Below are 18,246 nucleotides of genomic sequence, written 5' to 3'. Positions count from 1 at the left end.
GTGGAGTGGTTGAAAAACTAGTTTTAATGACTCCAACCTAAGTTTATAATAATAATAATAATAATAATAATAATAATAATATATGCCATTTAGCAGACGCTTTTATCCAAAGCGACTTACAGTCATGTGTGCATACATTCTACGTATGGGTGGTCCCGGGATCGAACCCACTACCCTGGCGTTACAAGCGCCATGCTCTACCAACTGAGCTACAGAAGGACCACATGTAAACATCCGGCTTCAACATAATTTTGTGACATACCACACAGACTCACTAAACACAAATGCTTCGTTTGTAAACTATGTCTGAGTGTTGGAGTGTGCCGCTGGATATCCGTTAAAAAAACTATGTTTTAATTGGGACGTCTGGTTTAAGGAATTTGAAATTATTTATACTTTTGATACATAGTACATTTTAGCAATCCCATTTACATTGATACTTTAAATCCTTAAAGAGATGGGTGTGGCTGGCTTAAGAGAGTGTGAATAATGCTGAATGGGTGTAGACAAAGGAGAGCTCTCAAGTTGGTCCCAAAATATTCAAAGGCCATTTTCTCAAAAGTGAGTTCATAAGTTTATCAACATTCAAAGCAGAATTACTTTCCCATTGTTCCTCAACTGTAGGGTATGATATACCATTTTGTAGCTCTGAGTCTCTAATTTTTACCAATGTAAAAACACAATTTCAAATTTGTATAGATAATACCGAATCCAGGTGTTGAGTCACACATAGCAGCACAACATTTCTTAGAATCAAGGGCAATGGTGACATAATGTCGGACCTTTAAGGTTGCAGTGACACATCTATAACCTGAGCGGAAATGAGATTGTATTACCCGAGTGAATACTACTGTCGAAACCCACCAAACCTACTGTAGTGGACATGTTTTGTGTCCTCTGTGTCTCTGCAAATGCGTGACTATATGAACGTGTTGTCTACTGATTATTGTGTTAGGATGATCTGTGAACTTGCTCTCAGGAAGGGAACTGATAGAAGAACATAAAGAAGGAAACACATTGTTACTTTGGCCCAACGCCTAGAAGCTATGTGTGCAAGGTCATTATCATCTTACTGCACCATGAGAGCAGAGACTCCTAGTTTGAGAGCATCCCTTTGGGAGCATCCCATCAGAGCTCCTAACAGACTTGTACTTTGACTATTTAGTTTGTTGTAACCTTTCTGGCCGTGATAATAGAGATCTGTTCATTTAACTTTGAGTCCATAGTGGTAATTTCCACAACACTTCCACGGTAGTAATTTTATGGCTGGTAATGACACCTACATAAGAGTGTCAAACACCACAAAACCTACCACACAAGGCAAAACATTCCATTACACCATAGCCTACTTGTCAACAGTATGTTTATATTATGTAACATTTTCTGAAATTGATAATTTTGAATTATCATATTATTATAGTAATTGAGCACACATTGATGTCAGACACCACCTACCCCAATGCTCTGTTTCTGATGACTGGGACGAATACCGATATATAGTTTTGACTTGAACCTGCCTGAAAATCTATGGCAAAACCTGAAAAGGTTACCTAGCAATGATCAACAACCAATTTGACAGAGCTTGAAGAATTTTGAAAAGTATAATGGGCAAATGTTGAACATTCCTGGTGTGTAAAGCTCTTAGATATTTACCCAGAAAGACTCACAGCTGTAATCAAAAGGTGATTCTACAAAGTATTCATGTAGTTCTTCTTAATATTCTGTATGAAGTAATGTTTCATGATCTGTGTGGATCCCAGGAAGAGCAGATAGTGCTAATAAAATATTTTTTAAATGTCATAACGTGTTCTGATGCTGATGGTCAAGTAAAGTGTTACCAATCATCAATATACTTTGCCTATATAGCCCTTCTTACATCAGCTGATATCTCAAAGTGCTGTACAGAAACCCAGCCTAAAACCCCAAACAGCAAGCAATGCAGGTGTAGAAGCACGGTGGCTAGGAAAAACTCCCTAGAAAGGCAGGAACCTAGGAAGAAACCTAGAGAGGAACCAGACTATGAGGCGTGGCCAGTTCTCTTCTGGCTGTGCTGGACGGAGATTATAACAGAACATGGCCAAGATGTTCAAATGTTCATAGATGACCAGCAGGGTCAAATAATAATAATCACAATGGATGTCGAGGGTGCAACTCAGGAGTAAATGTCATTTGGCTTTTCATAGCCGATCATTCAGAGTATCTCTACCGCTCCTGCTGTCTCTAGAGAGTTGAAAACAGCAGGTCTGGGACAGGTAGCACGTCCAGTGACAGGTCAGGTTTCCATAGCCTCAGGCAGAACAGTTGAAACAGGTTTGATCCTAGGGCTCAGGCCCTACGAAAGAGAGGAAGAAAGAAAGAGAGAAAGAAAGAAAAAGAGAAAGAAAGAAATAGAGAAAGTTTTTGTGAAATATGTCACTGATTTTAGTATTTCACTGGAAAGCGACAGTTTTCACAAATGGTTCACATACAGCGTATGATAATATTAATATCTATATGATTTTACATATTATAACCCAATTAATGACATTTGACACATTTGATGCATAAATCTATATTAAAACCTCTTTTGGCTAGGCGTACCGCTAGAGGCACGCCTCGACAACATCCGGTAAAATTGCGGGGGGCAAATTCAAAATACAGAATTGTAAATATTTAACATTCATGAAAATACACATGCAATACATCAAAATAAAGCTTAACTTCTTGTTAATCCAGCCGTGGTGTCAGATTTCAAAAAGGCTTTACGGCGAAAGCATACCATGCGATTATCTGAGGACAGCTCCCCGCATACAAATGCATGAAAATCATTTTTGAACCAGGCAGGTGCGACACGAAAGTCAGAAATAGCGATATAAAATATGCCTTACCTTTGAAGATCTTCTTCTGTTGGCACTCCAAAATGTCCCAGTTACATTACAAATTGTCCTTCTTAACCTTTAGTGACTCCCCATCCTGGGTCCGGGAGCGTAATCATCAACTGACCCTAATTAGCATAACGCAATGCACATAAATATTACTAGAAAATATTATTATTCATGAAATCACAAGTGAAATACATTGAAACACAGCTTAGCCTTTTGTTAATCACCCTGTCGTCTCAGATTTTCAAAATATGCTTTACAGCCAAAGCAAGACAAGCATTTGTGTAAGTTTATCGATAGCCTAGCATAGCGTTATGTCCAGCTAGCAGCAGGTAACTTGGTCACGAAAATCAGAAAAGCAATCAAATTAAATCGTTTACCTTTGATGAGCTTCGGATGTTTTCACTCACGAGACTCCCAGTTAGACAGCAAATGTTCATTTTTTCCAAAAATATTATTTTTGTAGGCGAAATAGCTCCGTTTGTTCTTCACTTTTCGATGAGAAATCGACCGGCAATTGCGGTCACGAAAACGGCGAAAAATATTCCAAATTAGCTCCATAATATTGACAGAAACATGGCATGCATGGTTTATAATTAATCCTCAAACTGTTTTTCAAATATCTATTCGATAATATATCCACCGGGACAATTGGTTTTTCAGTAGGACCGATTGGAAAAATGGCTACCTCTGTATTTTACGCAAGAATCACTCTGAGAGCCATCAGGTGACCACTTACACAATGTAGCCGCTTAAGCTTATTCTTCAACATAAAGGCGTAAAACTACGTCACAATGCTGTAGACACACAATGCTGTATTATTTCTTACATTGTTGGCCCAGAAAATCCTAAGTGCTATTACATACAGCCGGGAAGAGCGATGTCAACTTACCAACATTACGACTAGGAATACGACTTTCCAGAAGTTGATCCTTTGTTTGGACCACCAGTGGATCTAATCCCAGTAGCCAACCCAAAACAATGTCGCCGCAGAAGAGGCAGACGGAGCGGCCTCCTGGTCAGGCTCCGTAGGTGTACACACCGCACACCACTTCGGAGTATAATACTAGCCAATGTCCAGTCTCTTGACAACAAGGTAGACAAAATTAGAGCAAAGGGTTGCCATCCAGAGAGACATCAGAGATTGTAACATTCTCTGTTTCATGGAAACATGGCTCTTTTGGGATACGTTGTTGTAGTCGGTTCAGCCACCAGGCTTCTTCATGCGTCGCACCGAAAGCCTTAAACACCTCTCTGGGAAGAAGGACGGGGTGTATGCTTCATGATTAATGACTCATGGTGTAATCGTAACAACATACAGGAACTCAAGTCCTTCTGCTCACCCGACCTAGAATTCCTAATAATCAAACGCCGGCCGTATTATCTCCCAAGATCATTTTTGTCAGTTATCGTCACTGCTGTGTATATTCCCCCTCAAACAAACACCACGATGGCCCTCAAGGAACTATATAAACTGGAAACCATATATCCTGAGGCTGCCTTTATTGTAGCTGCGGATTTTACAAAGGTTTGAGAACAAGGCTACCTTTTTGGGAACAAGGCTACTTAAATTATTTCAGCATATTGCTTAAAGCACACGCGCGGGCAATACACTCGATCACTGCTACTTTAACTTCCGCGATGCATACGAGGCCCTCCCTCGCCCTCCCTTAGGCAAATCCGACCATGACTCCATCTTGCTCCTACCGTGTTATAGGCAGAAACTAAAAGAGGATGTACCCGTGAGTAGAACCATTCAATGCTGGTCTGACCAATCGTAATCCACGCATTGTTTTGATCACGCGGACTGGGACATGTTCCAGGAAGCCGTCAGAGAATAACATCAATCCATATGCTGACTCTGTGAGTGAGTTTATAAGGAAGTGCATTGGAGATGTTGTAACAACTGTAACTATTAAAACCTACGAAGTGCTTTGAGAGACTAGTCAAGGATCATATCACCTCCACCTTACCTGCCACCCTAGACCCACTTAATTTTGCATACCGCCCCAACAGGTCCACAGACAATGCAATCGCCATCACACTGCCCCATCCCATCTGGACAAAAGGAATACCTATGTAAGAATGCTGTTCATTGACTACCATAGTACCGTCCAAGCTCATCATGAACCTTTACGTGTAGGGGACAGTATTTTCGTTTTTGGCTAAAAAACGTGCCCATTTGAAACTGCCTATTTCTCAGCCCCAGAAACTAGAATATGCATATAATCAGATTAGGATAGATAACACTCTAAAGTTTCCAAAACTGTAAAAATATTGTCTGTGAGTATAACAGAACTGATATTGCAGGCGAAAGCCTGAGGAAAATCCAATCAGGAAGTGCCTCTTATTTTGAAACCTCTCTGTTCCTATGCATGCCTATCCTCCATTTAAAGGGATATCAACCAGATTCCTTTTTCTTTGGCTTCCCTAAGGTGTCAACAGTTTTTAGACATATTGTCAAGCTTTTATTTTGAAAAATGAGCGTGAAGGATCACATTGCGTAAGTGGATAGGTGGGGGCTCTCGTAGTGAGTTTCGCGCAATTGAGTAAAGCCGCCATTGTTCCTCCCGCTGTTATTGAAAAAGATACACACTCGGTTGATATATTATCGAATATATATTTTAAAAACAACCTGAAGATTGATTATAAAAAATGTTTGACATGTTTCTGTGGACATTATGGATATGATTTGGAATATACCTCTGCGTTGTCGTGACCGCTCTTTCCTGTGGATTTCTGAACATAACGCGACAAACAGACGTTGGTATTTTAGGTATAAAATCATCTTTATGGAACAAAAGAAACATTTGTTGTGTAACTGGGAGTCTTGTGAGTGGAAACATCCGAAGATCATCAAAGGTAAACCATTTTTTGGATTGTTTTTCTGATTTTCGTGACCTAGCTACTTAATGCTTAGTGTACATAATGCTATGCTATCGTTAAACTTACACAAACGCTTGGATTGCTTTCGCTGTAAAGCATAATTTCAAAATCTGAGACGACAGGTGGATTAACAAAAGGCTAAACTGTGTTTTCCTATATTGCAATTGTGATTTCATGAATATAAATATTTTTAGTAATATTATTTGACTGTGGCGCTATGCTATTCAGCGGTTGCTGATGACAATTATCCCGCTACCGGGATGGGTAGCGTCAACAAGTTAACCTCTTTGGGCTAGTGGGCAGAGCCGCTGTATCAGATTTCAAAAAGGCTTTACGGCGAAAGCACACCATGCGGTTATCTGAGGACAGCGCCCACATACAAAAGCAAGACAAACATTTTTCATTCAGGCAGGTGCGACACGAAAGTCAGAAATAGTGATATAATAAATGCCTTACCTTTGAAGATCTTGTTCTGGTGGCACTCCAAAAGGTCCATTACATCACAATTGGTCCTTTTGTTTGATAAAGTTCTTCTTTATATCCATAAAAACTATACTTATGTAAATAATGTATTTCAGTTTTTATTTGTAATACATTTGCAAACATTTATAAAAACCTGTTTTTGCTTTGTCATTATGAGGTATTGTGTGTAGATTACTTAGGATTTTTAAAGTTTGGACACACCTACTCATTCCAGGGTTTTTCTTTATTTGTACTATTTCCTACATTGTAGAATAATAGTGAAGACATCAAAACTATAAAATAACACATACGGAAACATGTTGTAACCTAAAATGTGTTAAACTAATCAAAATATATTTTAAATTGGAGATTCTTCAAAGTTGCCACCCTTTGCCTTGATTATAGCTTTGCACACTCTTGGCATTCTCTCAACCAGCGTCATGAGGTAGTCACCTGGAATGCATTTCAGTTAACATGTGTGCCTTGTTAAAAGTACATTTGTGGAATTTTGTTCTTTCTTAATGCGTTTGATCCAATCAGTTGTGTTGTGACAAGGTTTGGGTGGTATACAGGAGAGAGCCCAATTTGGTATGTGACCCGTGTCAGGAAACTAGGCGTATGTCACAAGTCACTTAATCACAGGAGAGCTTTTGAACGTGAAAACATTTTTTTAATCGAAATGCGTTTTTTGGACGGAAATGCCTTCTTGAACATGTGAACTTTCATGTGCCTTATTAACAAACTTTAATGTTATCTGTAAATACGAATGAAGTTGTTAAATAACAAGCCTAAGGGACCTCCCGAGTGGCGCAGTGGTCTATCGTAATGCTCGCTCTGCCACTAGAGATTCTGGGTTTGAGTCCAGGCTCTGTCGCAGCCGGCCACGACCGGGAGACCCATGGGGTGGCGCACAATTGGCCCAGCGTCGTCCGTGTTAGGGGAGGGTTTGGCCGGCAGGGATATCCTTGGCTCATCGCGCACTAGCGACTCCTGTGGTGGGCCGCAGTGCACGCTGACATGGTCACCAGGTGTACAGTGTTTCCTCCGAGACATTGGTGTGGCTGGCTGGCTTCAGGGTTGGATGGGCATTGTGTCAAGAAGCAGTGTTTCGGAGGACGCATTTCTCTTGACCTTCGCCTCTCCCGAGTCCGTACGCGAGTTGCAGCGATTAGACAAGACTGTAACTACCAATTGGATACCATGAAATTGGGGAGAAAAAAGTGGTGAAAAAAAAATAACATGAAAAAATTACGAGCCTAGTCGGTTTAGCCAAAGAAATTGACAGGAACTTTCCTGCTAGCCATGATAGGCTGAGATAATGAGTGGACTGGACATGCCAAGAGATGAGTTTTAGATTGGTCTGCGGTGTAGCATCTTGTGTCTATAAAATTAGCTGCTCGTTATGCGTAGATAATCCTTTCAACTGCAGTTATTCCTAAAGATATAACGTTAGCTATGGAGAACTGCAAATATGTTGCTACCGCTCTCAATAACATTGCTGCCCTGAATTCATCCGGCGCTATCGACAAAGGTCATTCAGAAAAGGTTGTGATGAACAACTTTCTGGAGGACCATCATGCCATGCAGACTCTCTCTGACTCTGAACATGAATCAGATGATGAGGAAATCCCTGATTCAGGAAAAAACATTTTCATTGAAGAAGACATTGTAGAGTCTTCTGACGACAGTGATGGAGAAGAAACAGCGATCAACAGTGGTGTTGTAACATTACTACACAAATGTGTTCAGTCATTAACTGATCCATCAAGGCTGTACAGGAAAAAATACAACTATTACAACTATTATTTTTATTTTAGAGACGTATCAAAATGAACAGCGTGAACAAGTGTAGTATTGCAGAGTGAACAGCTGTGGTACATTGAAGACAGGAGGAGATACAGATGGTTAGTATTATTATATATTCTTAATTTTTTGTTAAAGGTAGACATAAAGACAGAACACAATCAATAGTAACAACATATGAATTGTAGCATCAAGGACAAAAACAATAATTCACTGGTTATATTAACACATATTCATTAATGAAGGGTATATTGTTTATAGTCTAGAAATAAAGATGACCTAGAACAGCTCTGTCAACCATCACTGTTGTCTAACAGACTCATGTTTGCCACCCGGCTTACATTTCCACCCTGTGACATTATGAAAGCTTATACAGGGTCGTTGTTGAGGTTTATCACCCACAGTTGTTCACTCCCCTCATATAACCCATTCTAGTTGTATTGTACCAAACTATTGCTGCCACCTTAACCAGAAACACAGTTTATTGTGAGACAGAAGAAGCCTTATATACACAGGGTCGCTTGAAAGCTAGTTTTCACAAACGGTTCACATAAGATAGTATGATAGTATGATAGTATGATAGTATTAATGTCTACATCATTGGTGGATTATGTTACTAGGTTCTGTTAATGAGTTCTGTTTCATTTGTTTGTGGTCTGATGTTTCCTGAGAAACAAGAACATAGATTTGAAAACCTGATAGGGTTACGGTTCTGGTTAGGGTTAGGGTTAGGGTCAGGGTTCTGGTACATAGTATTGATCTGATCAATTATAACATTATCTAGATCAGATATAATGTCAAAATGAAGGTTGTTAAGGGTGATCACTCTGTCTTCCACCTTAGGATGGGTGGTGTCGCCGCCTCCCTGTATGGTTCCTTGGGCTGCATTCGGAAGGGGTGGTAGTAGTCCTCTGCTTTTAAGAACTACACTCTCCTGAGCTGTTCTCTTTAAGTCTTTTTCAATAAGAATTTCTGTCTCTTCCCAAATATTCTCCTCAAATAGTTCCCTGTGATAAGGTCTGACACACTTGCAAGATCTACAAATGATACAACAGATATCCCTCCAAGGTACTGCAGTCAGAATGGAATTCCCAACAAGTAGAAACAGAACCAGTCCAGAGCCGCAAGCCTGAAACAGAATTAGCAAACGTTCAAGCAAACTGAACGCACCCCAGGTCTCCACACCCCTCAATACTCTGGTCTCCACCCCCCTCAATACTCTGGTCTCCACCCCCTCAATTCTCTGGTCTCCACCCCCTCAATACTCTGGTCTCCACCCCCCGCAATACTCTGGTCTCCACCCCCCGCAATACTCCGATCTCCACCCCCCAGTCAATACTCTGGTCCCCCCCCAATACTCCAGCCTCCACCCCCTCAATACGCTGGTCAGCAATACTCTGGTCTCCACCCCCCCCAATACTCTGGTCTCCCCCGCCTCAATACTCTGGTCTCCACACCCCCTCAATACTCTGGTCTCCACCCCCCTCCATTACTCTGGTAATTAATCAATGGCAATTACATAATTAAAGGTACTTACCATGGAGAACACTTTGATATCAGTTTGCTTATCTAGGTCTTCTTTGAATGGTGTCTTATCAGTGTTGTATCTGCAGTGATACGTTGGTCTTTGATAGCACACGTACCAGTCCCCATCAAAAAGCACACTCACAACCCACAGCAACCCTTTAGAGACTGCCTTAATTAATAATCCCAACAGTCTTCCACACAAATCACATCTGCATCTGCATGTCATTCTCAAGACTCGTTGAAACTCTCTGTCCATCCAGAGAGTCAAGAAAATCAAGATCACAGCTGTAAACACCATGTAGTAGATACAGTGTTGAGGGTAACCACTTTTTAACACCATCTTCACAAGAGCATTTTAAGTGGCCATCAAACATAATGTGGTACAGAAAAAGAGCAAAGAAGATCATGTAAAAACTGCCTGATTTTCTTACTTGTTCTAACAGAATGTCAAATGCTGGCTTGATGTAATCCATCGTGATCAGATTTTCTGTCTACTTTCCTCTCTCCAGATGAACAGAGTGACGATGTTAGTTGCTGGTACATCTCTGCTAGTCTGGTTACTCTGGTCTCCACCCCCTCAATATTTTGGTCTCCACCCCCTTCAAAACCCAGGGTGCATTTATGCATACTAATCCAGGCTGCCCAACGCATCACCGGGGACAAACTACCTGTCCTCCAGGACACCGGAAGCACCCGATGTTACAGGAAGGCCAAAAAAGATCATCAAGGACAACAACCACCAGAGCCACTGCCTGTTCACAACGCTACCATCCAGAAGGCGAGGTCAGTACAGGTGCATCAAAGCTGGGACCGAGAGACTGAAAAACAGCTTCTATCTCAAGGCCATCAGACTGTTAAATAGCCATCACTAACCGACCTACACCCGGTTACATAACCCTGCCACTTAGAGGCTGCTGCCCCATTTACATAGACATGGAACACTAGTCACTTTAATCATGTTTACATACTGCTTTACTTACTTACTCATATGTAAATACTGTATTCTATTCTACTGTATTTTAGTCAATGCCACTCTGATATTGCTCATCCTAATATTTATATTTTCCTTAATTACATTATTTTACTTTTAGATGTGTGTGTATTGTGAATATTGTTGTGAATTGTTAGATATTACTGCACTGCTGGAGCTAGAAACACAAGCATTTCACTACACCCACAATAACATTTGCTAAACATGTGTATGTGAGCAATACATTCTCTTCATTTGATTTGATGGGATATTGCAGCTAGAATTTCCCTGAATCACCATAGTTAACCTCCCTATCCCATGTGAATTCTACTGATATGTGAGTGAACAGGTGGCCAGCAATGTTCCTCTAAGCTATGAGTGTAAGTGGGTGTGCAGCTGCCACACAGAAGACATTTCCACCTATGAAGAGAAACACGAGATTGAACTTCACTCAACTTCATAGTTTTCCCATTTTAGTTTCTACAGCATCCCCTGACTACACTCCTGTCTACTTTCCTCTCCCAAGATGAACAGAGTGGTGATGTTAGTTCCTGGTAGACTTCTACTAGTCTGGTTACACTTCTGATAAACACAATTCAACTGCAGATGCATTCTGTTTTAAAATCTGTTGTTTTGTGCACAGCAATGCACCTTTTAGAGTGTACACGCTGCATTTTACAACTTGTTAAATGAGAAAATGATGCCTTTAATTTCAGAGACTTATCCAAATGAACAGCATCAATGTGTTCAATACTCTGGTCTCCCCCCTCAATTCTATGGTCCCCAGCTCCTTCCACAAAACATTGCTGCCCCCCTCAATTCTATGGTCCCCAGCTCCTTCCCCAAAACATTGCCCCCCTCCACTCAAGCCCCCTCAACATTCTGGGGACTTTTTCAATCAATAAAAAGTAAATAATGAAAGGTTCTCACCATGACCTCCTTTTGAAATGAGTTTTGAGGTGAGTTACTAGTTATTACAATGTTTCAGTTGATAACCAGTCACATCTAGTTCATGGTGAATATTATTACAATGTTTCAGTTGATAACCAATCACATCTAGTTCATGGTGAATATTATTACAATGTTTCAGTTGATAACCAGTCACATCTAGTTAATGGTGAATATTATTACAATGTTTCAGTTGATAACCAGTCACATCTAGTTCATGGTGAATATTATTACAATGTTTCAGTTGATAACCAGTCACTTCTAGTTCATGGAGAATATTATTACAATGTTTCAGTTGATAACCAATCACATCTAGTTCATGGTGAATATTATTACAATGTTTCAGTTGATAACCAGTCACTTCTAGTTCATGGTGAATATTATTACAATGTTTCAGTTGATAACCAATCACATCTAGTTCATGGTGAATATTATTACAATGTTTCAGTTGATAACCAATCACATCTAGTTCATGGTGAATATTATTACAATGTGTCAGTTGATAACCAGTCACATCTAGTTCATGGTGAATATTATTACAATGTTTCAGTTGATAACCAGTCACATCTAGTTAATGGTGAATATTATTACAATGTTTCAGTTGGTAACCAGTCACATCTAGTTCATGGTGAATATTATTACAATGTGTCAGTTGATAACCAGTCACATCTAGTTCATGGTGAATATTATTACAATGTTTCAGTTGATAACCAGTCACTTCTAGTTCATGGAGAATATTATTACAATGTTTCAGTTGATAACCAGTCACATCTAGTTCATGGTGAATATTATTACAATGCTTCAGTTGATAACCAGTCACATCTAGTTCATGGTGAACATTATTACAATGTTTCAGTTGATAACCAGTCACTTCTAGTTCATGGTGAATATTATTACAATGTTTCAGTTGATAACCAATCACATCTAGTTCATGGTGAATATTATTACAATGTTTCAGTTGATAACCAATCACTTCTAGTTCATGGTGAATATTATTACAATGTTTCAGTTGATAACCAGTCACTTCTAGTTCATGGTGAATATTATTACAATGTTTCAGTTGATAACCAGTCACATCTAGTTCATGGAGAATATTATTACAATGTTTCAGTTGATAACCAGTCACTTCTAGTTCATGGAGAATATTATAACAATGTTTCAGTTGATAACCAGTCACATCTAGTTCATGGTGAATATTATTACAATGTTTCAGTTGATAACCAGTCACATCTAGTTCATGGTGAATATTATTACAATGTTTCAGTTGATAACCAGTCACTTCTAGTTCATGGTAAATATTATTACAATGTTTCAGTTGATAACCAGTCACATCTAGTTCATGGTGAATATTATTACAATGTTTCAGTTGATAACCAGTCACTTCTAGTTCATGGTGAATATTATTACAATGTTTCAGTTGATAACCAGTCACATCTAGTTCATGGTGAATATTATTACAATGTTTCAGTTGATAACCAATCACATCTAGTTCATGGTGAATATTATTACAATGTTTCAGTTGATAACCAGTCACATCTAGTTAATGGTGAATATTATTACAATGTTTCAGTTGATAACCAGTCACATCTAGTTCATGGTGAATATTATTACAATGTTTCAGTTGATAACCAGTCACTTCTAGTTCATGGAGAATATTATTACAATGTTTCAGTTGATAACCAATCACATCTAGTTCATGGTGAATATTATTACAATGTTTCAGTTGATAACCAGTCACTTCTAGTTCATGGTGAATATTATTACAATGTTTCAGTTGATAACCAGTCACTTTTAGTTCATGGTGAATATTATTACAATGTTTCAGTTGATAACCAGTCACATCTAGTTCATGGTGAATATTATTACAATGTTTCAGTTGATAACCAATCACATCTAGTTCATGGTGAATATTATTACAATGTGTCAGTTGATAACCAGTCACATCTAGTTCATGGTGAATATTATTACAATGTTTCAGTTGATAACCAGTCACATCTAGTTCATGGTGAATATTATTACAATGTTTCAGTTGATAACCAGTCACTTCTAGTTCATGGTGAATATTATTACAATGTTTCAGTTGATAACCAGTCACATCTAGTTCATGGTGAATATTATTACAATGTTTCAGTTGATAACCAATCACATCTAGTTCATGGTGAATATTATTACAATGTTTCAGTTGATAACCAGTCACATCTAGTTAATGGTGAATATTATTACAATGTTTCAGTTGATAACCAGTCACATCTAGTTCATGGTGAATATTATTACAATGTTTCAGTTGATAACCAGTCACTTCTAGTTCATGGAGAATATTATTACAATGTTTCAGTTGATAACCAATCACATCTAGTTCATGGTGAATATTATTACAATGTTTCAGTTGATAACCAGTCACTTCTAGTTCATGGTGAATATTATTACAATGTTTCAGTTGATAACCAGTCACTTTTAGTTCATGGTGAATATTATTACAATGTTTCAGTTGATAACCAGTCACATCTAGTTCATGGTGAATATTATTACAATGTTTCAGTTGATAACCAATCACATCTAGTTCATGGTGAATATTATTACAATGTGTCAGTTGATAACCAGTCACATCTAGTTCATGGTGAATATTATTACAATGTTTCAGTTGATAACCAGTCACATCTAGTTCATGGTGAATATTATTACAATGTTTCAGTTGATAACCAGTCACTTCTAGTTCATGGAGAATATTATTACAATGTTTCAGTTGATAACCAGTCACATCTAGTTCATGGTGAATATTATTACAATGTTTCAGTTGATAACCAGTCACTTCTAGTTCATGGTGAATATTATTACAATGTTTCAGTTGATAACCAATCACATCTAGTTCATGGTGAATATTATTACAATGTTTCAGTTGATAACCAATCACTTCTAGTTCATGGTGAATATTATTACAATGTTTCAGTTGATAACCAGTCACTTCTAGTTCATGGTGAATATTATTACAATGTTTCAGTTGATAACCAGTCACTTCTAGTTCATGGAGAATATTATTACAATGTTTCAGTTGATAACCAATCACATCTAGTTCATGGTGAATATTATTACAATGTTTCAGTTGATAACCAATCACATCTAGTTCATGGTGAATATTATTACAATGTGTCAGTTGATAACCAGTCACATCTAGTTCATGGTGAATATTATTACAATGTTTCAGTTGATAACCAGTCACATCTAGTTAATGGTGAATATTATTACAATGTTTCAGTTGATAACCAGTCACATCTAGTTCATGGTGAATATTATTACAATGTGTCAGTTGATAACCAGTCACATCTAGTTCATGGTGAATATTATTACAATGTTTCAGTTGATAACCAGTCACTTCTAGTTCATGGAGAATATTATTACAATGTTTCAGTTGATAACCAGTCACATCTAGTTCATGGTGAATATTATTACAATGCTTCAGTTGATAACCAATCACATCTAGTTCATGGTGAATATTATTACAATGTTTCAGTTGATAACCAGTCACATCTAGTTAATGGTGAATATTATTACAATGTTTCAGTTGATAACCAGTCACATCTAGTTCATGGTGAATATTATTACAATGTTTCAGTTGATAACCAGTCACTTCTAGTTCATGGAGAATATTATTACAATGTTTCAGTTGATAACCAATCACATCTAGTTCATGGTGAATATTATTACAATGTTTCAGTTGATAACCAGTCACTTCTAGTTCATGGTGAATATTATTACAATGTTTCAGTTGATAACCAGTCACTTTTAGTTCATGGTGAATATTATTACAATGTTTCAGTTGATAACCAGTCACATCTAGTTCATGGTGAATATTATTACAATGTTTCAGTTGATAACCAATCACATCTAGTTCATGGTGAATATTATTACAATGTGTCAGTTGATAACCAGTCACATCTAGTTCATGGTGAATATTATTACAATGTTTCAGTTGATAACCAGTCACATCTAGTTCATGGTGAATATTATTACAATGTTTCAGTTGATAACCAGTCACTTCTAGTTCATGGTGAATATTATTACAATGTTTCAGTTGATAACCAGTCACATCTAGTTCATGGTGAATATTATTACAATGTTTCAGTTGATAACCAATCACATCTAGTTCATGGTGAATATTATTACAATGTTTCAGTTGATAACCAGTCACATCTAGTTAATGGTGAATATTATTACAATGTTTCAGTTGATAACCAGTCACATCTAGTTCATGGTGAATATTATTACAATGTTTCAGTTGATAACCAGTCACTTCTAGTTCATGGAGAATATTATTACAATGTTTCAGTTGATAACCAATCACATCTAGTTCATGGTGAATATTATTACAATGTTTCAGTTGATAACCAGTCACTTCTAGTTCATGGTGAATATTATTACAATGTTTCAGTTGATAACCAGTCACTTTTAGTTCATGGTGAATATTATTACAATGTTTCAGTTGATAACCAGTCACATCTAGTTCATGGTGAATATTATTACAATGTTTCAGTTGATAACCAATCACATCTAGTTCATGGTGAATATTATTACAATGTGTCAGTTGATAACCAGTCACATCTAGTTCATGGTGAATATTATTACAATGTTTCAGTTGATAACCAGTCACATCTAGTTCATGGTGAATATTATTACAATGTTTCAGTTGATAACCAGTCACTTCTAGTTCATGGAGAATATTATTACAATGTTTCAGTTGATAACCAGTCACATCTAGTTCATGGTGAATATTATTACAATGTTTCAGTTGATAACCAGTCACTTCTAGTTCATGGTGAATATTATTACAATGTTTCAGTTGATAACCAATCACATCTAGTTCATGGTGAATATTATTACAATGTTTCAGTTGATAACCAATCACTTCTAGTTCATGGTGAATATTATTACAATGTTTCAGTTGATAACCAGTCACTTCTAGTTCATGGTGAATATTATTACAATGTTTCAGTTGATAACCAGTCACTTCTAGTTCATGGAGAATATTATTACAATGTTTCAGTTGATAACCAATCACATCTAGTTCATGGTGAATATTATTACAATGTTTCAGTTGATAACCAATCACATCTAGTTCATGGTGAATATTATTACAATGTGTCAGTTGATAACCAGTCACATCTAGTTCATGGTGAATATTATTACAATGTTTCAGTTGATAACCAGTCACATCTAGTTAATGGTGAATATTATTACAATGTTTCAGTTGATAACCAGTCACATCTAGTTCATGGTGAATATTATTACAATGTGTCAGTTGATAACCAGTCACATCTAGTTCATGGTGAATATTATTACAATGTTTCAGTTGATAACCAGTCACTTCTAGTTCATGGAGAATATTATTACAATGTTTCAGTTGATAACCAGTCACATCTAGTTCATGGTGAATATTATTACAATGCTTCAGTTGATAACCAGTCACATCTAGTTCATGGTGAATATTATTACAATGTTTCAGTTGATAACCAGTCACTTCTAGTTCATGGTGAATATTATTACAATGTTTCAGTTGATAACCAATCACATCTAGTTCATGGTGAATATTATTACAATGTTTCAGTTGATAACCAATCACTTCTAGTTCATGGTGAATATTATTACAATGTTTCAGTTGATAACCAGTCACTTCTAGTTCATGGTGAATATTATTACAATGTTTCAGTTGATAACCAGTCACATCTAGTTCATGGAGAATATTATTACAATGTTTCAGTTGATAACCAGTCACTTCTAGTTCATGGAGAATATTATAACAATGTTTCAGTTGATAACCAGTCACATCTAGTTCATGGTGAATATTATTACAATGTTTCAGTTGATAACCAGTCACATCTAGTTCATGGAGAATATTATAACAATGTTTCAGTTGATAACCAGTCACATCTAGTTCATGGTGAATATTATTACAATGTTTCAGTTGATAACCAGTCACATCTAGTTAATGGTGAATATTATTACAATTTTTCAGTTGATAACCAGTCACATCTAGTTCATGGTGAATATTATTACAATGTTTCAGTTGATAACCAGTCACATCTAGTTCATGGTGAATATTATTACAATGTTTCAGTTGATAACCAGTCACTTCTAGTTCATGGAGAATATTATTACAATGTTTCAGTTGATAACCAATCACATCTAGTTCATGGAGAATATTATTACAATGTTTCAGTTGATAACCAATCACTTCTAGTTCATGGAGAATATTATTACAATGTTTCAGTTGATAACCAGTCACTTCTAGTTCATGGTGAATATTATTACAATGTTTCAGTTGATAACCAGTCACATCTAGTTCATGGTGAATATTATTACAATGTTTCAGTTGATAACCAATCACATCTAGTTCATGGTGAATATTATTACAATGTGTCAGTTGATAACCAGTCACATCTAGTTCATGGTGAATATTATTACAATGTTTCAGTTGATAACCAGTCACATCTAGTTAATGGTGAATATTATTACAATGTTTCAGTTGATAACCAGTCACATCTAGTTCATGGTGAATATTATTACAATGTTTCAATTGATAACCAGTCACATCTAGTTCATGGTGAATATTATTACAATGTTTCAGTTGATAACCAGTCACATCTAGTTCATGGTGAATATTATTACAATGTTTCAGTTGATAACCAGTCACTTCTTGTTCATGGAGAATATTATTACAATGTTTCAGTTGAAAACCAGTCACTTCTAGTTCATGGTGAATATTATTACAATGTTTCAGTTGATAACCAGTCACAT

At 37.1% G+C, this 18,246-nt stretch overlaps 1 long non-coding RNA gene across 1 annotated transcript; it reads right to left on the bottom strand.

Annotated features, from left to right (window-relative positions):
- Window positions 1–8,002: 8,002 nt before the first annotated feature.
- Window positions 8,003–11,197, bottom strand: LOC127911801 (uncharacterized). The gene is made up of 2 exons (XR_008079407.1): window positions 9,550–11,197; window positions 8,003–9,141 (listed from the first exon to the last, which is right to left on the bottom strand). It is a non-coding gene; the product is annotated as an uncharacterized LOC127911801 (long non-coding RNA).
- Between the last annotated feature and the right edge of the window lie 7,049 nt (window positions 11,198–18,246).

Source organism: Oncorhynchus keta, chromosome 25, assembly GCF_023373465.1.
Source record: "Oncorhynchus keta strain PuntledgeMale-10-30-2019 chromosome 25, Oket_V2, whole genome shotgun sequence".
In the NCBI taxonomy this organism is placed as follows: domain Eukaryota; kingdom Metazoa; phylum Chordata; class Actinopteri; order Salmoniformes; family Salmonidae; genus Oncorhynchus; species Oncorhynchus keta.
The sequence above is the reverse complement of the archived record's forward strand: the minus strand, read 5'-3'. Positions and strand labels throughout refer to the sequence as shown.